The 6,816-nt window shown below is 43.9% G+C and overlaps 1 long non-coding RNA gene across 5 annotated transcripts; it reads right to left on the reverse strand.

Moving 5' to 3' along the window:
• Positions 1–217: 217 nt before the first annotated feature.
• Positions 218–4,963, reverse strand: LOC123094607 (uncharacterized). Of its 5 annotated transcripts, XR_006445884.1 has the most exons (9): positions 4,550–4,963; positions 4,390–4,476; positions 3,953–4,102; positions 3,397–3,418; positions 3,201–3,306; positions 3,002–3,121; positions 2,121–2,219; positions 1,547–1,686; positions 218–602 (listed from the first exon to the last, which is right to left on the reverse strand). It is a non-coding gene; the product is annotated as an uncharacterized lncRNA (long non-coding RNA). The 5 variants fall into 5 exon arrangements; XR_006445885.1 differs by lacking the exon at positions 3,397–3,418; XR_006445882.1 differs by having other exon boundaries at positions 2,121–2,214; positions 3,201–3,418.
• Between the last annotated feature and the right edge of the window lie 1,853 nt (positions 4,964–6,816).

A 6,816-nucleotide genomic window follows, 5' to 3' on the forward strand; every position in this document is an offset into this window, starting at 1 on the left:
ACCTGGGGTAGGGTCATAGGCCTGACCTATACGTCCTACCCAAGGTCACTACCCTGGAAGATAAGAAGTCCAAGAGGCAACAAGGAAACCCCAGTCGAAGATGTCAAGTGCAATCCACTCGACCAGTCATACCACTCGGGTGTCCCCCCTACCTATTTTCACTCGACCATATGAGGAATCACTCAACCTACTGAAGGCCAGGAGTCACTCAGCACTGCAACGGTCGGACATTCACTCCGTAGTCTTTAAGTTCATTAATAATACTTATGGCTGGCATTATCAGTAACGCCCCTACTTTATGTACATTAAGTCCCTTGTAATGGAGGATGGCTGGGGTCCTGGCGCACTCTATATAAGCCACCCCCCTCCTCTGAGACAAGGGGGGCGCACCCCCTGTAACATCACACACATATAATCCAGTCGACCGCCTTCGGGCGCCGAGACGTAGGGCTATTACTTCCTTCGAGAAGGGCCTGAACTCGTAAATCTCGTGTGTACACCTTCACCATAGCTGAGATCTTGCCTCTCCATACCTACCCCCTTTCTACTGTCAGCCTTAGAACCACGACAGTATCCTTTTTATATATATCCTCACTGGTTAGCTGACATAAGAAAAGGAAAAGATCATAAGGGTATAACAGTTATGAAGCTATACCAGTTATTAAACAATGTGTCAGGCTCACATGGAAAAATTCAGCGAGTTTTCCTAGGAGTAATACAAAGAAAAACCTGAAACTGAAAATATACACTCATAAGAGTGGCCGAAGTAAATTTTCCGCATAACACAGCGAATGCAATTTCATAAGAGGTAGCAAAACCATGTAATGCAAATAGTCTGTGTTTCTTTGGGATGTATAGAGCAAAACAATTCAATAACCCAAGGGGAATATTATGTTGCAGCGAATATATCAAGCTGAGTTATAATGCATAAAAGGATGACAGCAGACAATAGTGAGATAAGAAGGTAAACAGGGTTTGCCGGGCACTAATTATGTTGTAGCACAAAATACTAATAAATAGTAACTCTAAAGATCCGTTAGGAGCTCGGGAAGGAACTGTAGATAGCATACGCCAGCAGATTAAGCAAAGAGGCACTATGATTATACAGAGAGACTCCAACACCAAACAATTAGAGGGCGACATCAATCACATACATGAGATGGAGGAAGAGAGCACAGACCATACTTCAAGCATGTCATCAGAGAACTAACCATCTGGATAGGACATGAAAATGCAATGTTTCCTATTATTTGCTTTCATAGAAACCATCAACACCAGCAGCTCAAAGATCTACTTCTACATAACAAATTCAGACAATAATTAAAATTGATCACCATGGTTACTCATTTCCTATTATTTACTTTCAATGTGTAACACCATATTGAGCAAGACTAAGGTAAAAGCAGGAAAGCTTAAAATTGATCACCACAATTACACAAAAAGGCGTATTTTTCCTTCTACAGGGAACCAAATAAAGCTCAATGTATGATAATTATTTGTTATTATATATTTAATCAGCAAAGTCTTGAGAGAGAGGGGGTCTGACCTATTGAAGGGGCCATAGGAGCGAGGGGTGAGGAGATGCTCGGAATCGGCATCGCTAGCCTACAACACCTCAAAGGCTGAAGCCGACCAGGTGGACTCCTGATGCTCACCTGCCCGCACTTGGTCCTCTTGACTATGACACTGTATAGCAGAAACACATAAACTTGATCACACAGAGCTTAGAGCAAGTTTCTTGTTGCAAAATAAGAGAGCATATTCCTAACACACACAATCGATGCTATTCATTCCCATCCAGTCGTATGTGTATATGTTTTCACTATGCGGTTTGATACACTGAGACTTCACCTCCAATTCAAGCATAATCATATGACAAATGGTATAGTGAAACTGAGTTTGATTTTCTAAAGCTTGGACCCTTAAATATTTGAATAAGGGAACATAAAAAAACAACTTCACTGAGTAATCCTATATGGAGATCACATTATCTATCGAGAGAAGTACAACAAAATGGATTGTGGAGGGATAACTTCAACATGCAAATAGTGGCCCTTTGAGCAAAAATTCTAGAATCTCTTGAAACAATTACGTGAGTGCGGTGTATGCGCATAGCTTACCTTAGCGACAGGAGGAAGAGGCAGTCAGAACTACGCACGGTTGCTCTCCTTCTTCCAACCTTCCTCTTCATCTTGCCTCCTCTTTTTGTAAGCACTGCCCTGACCATGGGGTGAAAAAAGTAAGCATTTGTTGTAATAACCTATGTAAACTTCTTCAGTCCAAAGAACAAACAAATGTTATCTTCTTCATATGCTTATAGAAACTGAGGAACATGTTTAGAGCGGTTGGAAATAGAAGCAAATATATCTGGACTATATCCAGTTGAAAATAGGAGGATGTGTAGCTTCCAGAATTTTAAAGCTAGCAGCATAGAAAAGGGCCAGCCACCACTTGTATGTTACCGCTGAATAAATCTAAAAAAATAATATAGAAGGTTCAGGCACCTTTTCACACATAGTTTGGCCCTATTTAACCAGTACTAAGCAAAAGAGCGTAGATATTGCAATCCAAATGGAACATGAGATTGCAATACCGAACCTGTTGCCGGACCGGACGGCGGCGAGGATGCCTGCGTCCTCCCGACAAATCGCTCTATGAATATTCTAAATTTGCTGTGGTCATCGGCGTCGATGGAAAGCAGAGTGGCTTGGAGAGGCACACCACTTTCGACCATAAAGAGCACTAAAACTTCCGCTAATAGTAGCATGCTAACCAGTAAAATATATGCATACATTCTAAATAGTCAATATCGATAATACTTCATATCATCTAAGAATAAAATCCAACTGGTAGGCTTCTCACTATTAATCAGTAGGAGATGGCTACCTCATCTTTTACTATTTGTTTAAACCTAAAAGTAAAATATACGGCTTCTCACTATTAATTCAGGAGGTAGGATGTTCACTGAGAGTTTTTACAATGTCAATCATAGGATTCATACCTTTGTATCGATGGAAAATGTATCGTAAACATGATCCCAATCTTGTTCAGCCACTACATCTTCAAATTTAAGCCGCCGAAGAGTAGGACCTATCACATTTGGGTAGCTTCCTTTGTATTCCTGAGTACAGTGTGGTGAACATTATTCAATGACAAACCAATTTTGGGTAGCAAGAATGGAGTGTAAGCCTCAAACTCACCATGGCTAAGAAAAGGTCGACGCTCGCATGAGAGCCAATTTCAATTTCCAGGGACAGAGGGTAAACTCCAAACTCACCATGGAATCCTGCCTTTGCTTTGCTCCTTCTTTTGACAAAATTAACAAAGTTAATAAAAGATTAGTAGGAGCACAAGATCCTGGAGGCACAAACTTCATACATCAAAAATTACTTTGACCTTTGCTTTGCTCATGCTCCTTCTGAAAAAAATAACAAACTTTAGACAGTCCTGCCTATCGGTAATGCTCTAAGCATATCACTTTGAATTAGAGTAGGTAAACATAAGCTCATCAGTACAAAAAACTTTTGCCCAGCAGAGATATGTCAAATTCAACAGTAAAACAGTGCTATTTCAACAAGAAAACTGGAATATCTTCACAGCAGCATAATGCCAATAATCTATTAGTGAAAAAGCAAGTATTTTGACAGCAAAAAAAGCAAATCGTTGATAGAAAAACAACTATATTTTGACGGAAATACAAAAGCAGTTCACAGCCACATGACACTAATATTTTGATAGTGATACTTAAACAGCAACAAACTGGACTGTTTTCAGAGGTAACAACAGCAAATCCATTGCAAAATCATTGGATACCATGCTACAGCAGCAGCAAGTCTACTGAATAGGCTATATACAACAACAGCAAAATCATTGTAAAGACAAATTATCACAATACAGTACTACGCTGCTGAATACAGGAGCAAATACACTGAATGTAGGAGCAAGAACATACCTTGCACTTGCGGCGGACGGGTAGGCAGTAGGTAGGTCAACGGCTACCGGTCGTCTGCGGTGGACGTCGAGCAAGGTGAGATGTGGTCGTCGGCTCGTGACTATTTTAAACCAAGCCAACAACAGTAGTCCACGCCAAACCCATAAGCAGCTGACAAATTCAGAAAGGTAGCAGTCCACGCCAAACCCATAAGCAGCTGACAAATTCAGAAAGGCACAAAAAACTCGCAGGAATCTAGGCCACACAGCAACAAAAAATACCAAGGATCCAAGTAGATCCCCTAATCCATCCAAAAAAATCCTACCATATCCAACCAGGAGAAGCTAATGAATCCAAAAAAATTAGCCAGATCTGAGCAGCCAACACATCTAAGAAACCACTGAAACATCACATACATTTGTCTGCTAGATAGGAAGTAAAATGACGAGCTCACTAACCAGAAGCCTTCCAACCTCTCGACGCAGTAGCAACGAGCAGGATGGTCGAAGCCTCGACGAGCGGTACAAACGGCGGCTCTTCATAACCTGCAAATATCTCACGTGAGACCCTGACCAAACCTAAAGCAATGAAGCAAATCAACCATGATAACGGACTCACCCAGGCACGTGCAGGAGCCATCGCAGAACGAGACCGTCGAGCTCGGCCATGGCCGCCTCTGTGCTCACCATCGCGCCCGGATTCGGCGCGCCCCTCGACCCTCGATTTGGAAGCAGTCGAGCAGGAGCAGGCGTGGATTCCTCTACTGGCGCGAGAGCATCTCTTGACGGAGGCTCGACGGCGACCGGCGCCACGGATGGATGGACCTCCTTACCCCTCCTGCCAAGTCCGAAGGAACCATGTCCATGCCGCGGAAAGCTCGACAACCTCGCCATCTCCGTGGCCCCCGCTCAATCCTGCCCGGCGTCGACGCGGAGGAGGAGATAGCCGGCGGCGGAGGCGGCACGCGACCTAGAATAGACTCCTCCTCGATTTCTAGGGTTAGGGGTTAGGAAAGGAGGAACGGCATGACGGGGACAGGGGGTGCACTACAAAAAAATACACTTCCATGATGATACGTGTTTGTGAGTAGGTAGCGTTTTCTGTCATGCATGTACATCCATGACAAATTTATGACAGAATTAAGATAGTCATATCTGTGCTATCGTAGAAGTGTTTCATGAGATTACCAAAATTATCATCACGGAAGTATCCACTTCCATGACGACAAATCGCGCGTCACAGAAGTGCTTTCGTCAAGGGTGACAGACACGTGGCATCCACCGTAATGGAACATCGTTAAGCTATCGAGTCTGGTTTTGGATCCGATAACCCGTTAACAGCCCGGACCAATGGGGATTTTCCACGTGTAAGATCATCATTGGTCGGCCCATGGAAAGCCTGTTAACGGCATGTTTGCATATAGCCCATTTACAGCCCGCTAACCCAGGGCCCGTTACGACCTATCCGAATTAGGCCCAGTAGCGTCATCTAGGCCATCCAATATGATTCCAGCCTGTTTTAACTTCTGGCCCATGTATGGCACATGACGTCTTTTCGGCCCATATCAGGCCATTTGTAACTCTTGGCCCATTAACGGCCCTTGGTGAAACTGGCCCGTAATGAACAGTGTATCACTCTATACCCATTAACGACCCGTGGTAAAACTGACCCGTAATGAACAGTGTATCACATTATACCCATTAATGGTCCGTTATCCCATTGGGCCGTTTCCAGCCCATGTTATCTTTCGGCCTTCTCATGGCCCAATTATTCTTGGGCGCATTTCCAACATTCGTTTACTTACGGCCCGTTACTATCATTTTCTGCGTGTGGGCCAAATTCAGCACGTGGTTACAGTCGACCCGTTTATGGTCCGTTAATACACTGGGCCGTTTTCATAGCGTCATCAAATATGGCCTATTAACGATGGCCCGTTATGGTCGGCCCATGAACGGACGATTCCAACTCTAGCCCGTTTACGACCATATTGCGACCTGTTATTGGCACATGTTTGGCCAATCGATCATACGGCCCGTAGAAGGCCCATTGTTTCTACGGCCCGTAGAAGGCCCACTGTTTCTACGGCTCGTAGAAGGCCCACTGTTCCTACGGCCCGTAGAAGGCACACTGTTTCTACGGCTCGTAGGAGGCCCAGTGTCACTACAGTAAATATTAGCCCATGGTTATTGTGGCCTAGTTTTAAAAAATAGGTTATTGCAGCCACTAGCAAACCGTGGAAAAAGAACTGCTATGACTACAAGCAAACAAATAAACAAGACAACAAAGAAATAAATAAGCAAGCAACTTATGCTAAGCTATCACGGCTATCACATATTACATCCACTGGGCATCAAAGTTCACCACCAGTGCAAATAAAACGCGCCGACAAAAGAATATACAAAACTGAGAGCACTTCAGAAGGCACTAGGCCTGGCTAGGTCGGGCCCCCCAAACAGCTGAAGAAGCTGAGTAGACCTCAGTTGTGTCAACGATAGATGCATCAACACTAGATTTAAGGCATGATGGTGCGCACGGCAGTCCTCTGACATCTTCATTGCATCTTTGACTTCAAGTCGGAGCTGAGCTGAAGCAAGCCTTTCCGCTTTAAGTTGAGACTAAAGAAGTTGAACTGATTGAGGCAGCGACTGCACAGAGGTTGTCTCACACCTGCTGGTGAGTAGCTTCAACTCACTGTCTTCCTCAAGACAGGACCTTGGGGTCATCTCGCTGTCCTCAAGATGGTTTGGCTCACTATCTTCCCAAAAGTTATGTCTGGCGTAAGAGATACGACTCTGAAAGAGAAACAAGGAGACACGTAACAGGTTTCACAATTATATAAGCAAATAAATGGATCTGTTCTGCATAAGGAACATGTTTTTACAACT

This window comes from Triticum aestivum, chromosome 4B (assembly GCF_018294505.1).
Source record: "Triticum aestivum cultivar Chinese Spring chromosome 4B, IWGSC CS RefSeq v2.1, whole genome shotgun sequence".
NCBI classification, from domain to species: Eukaryota; Viridiplantae; Streptophyta; class Magnoliopsida; order Poales; family Poaceae; genus Triticum; species Triticum aestivum.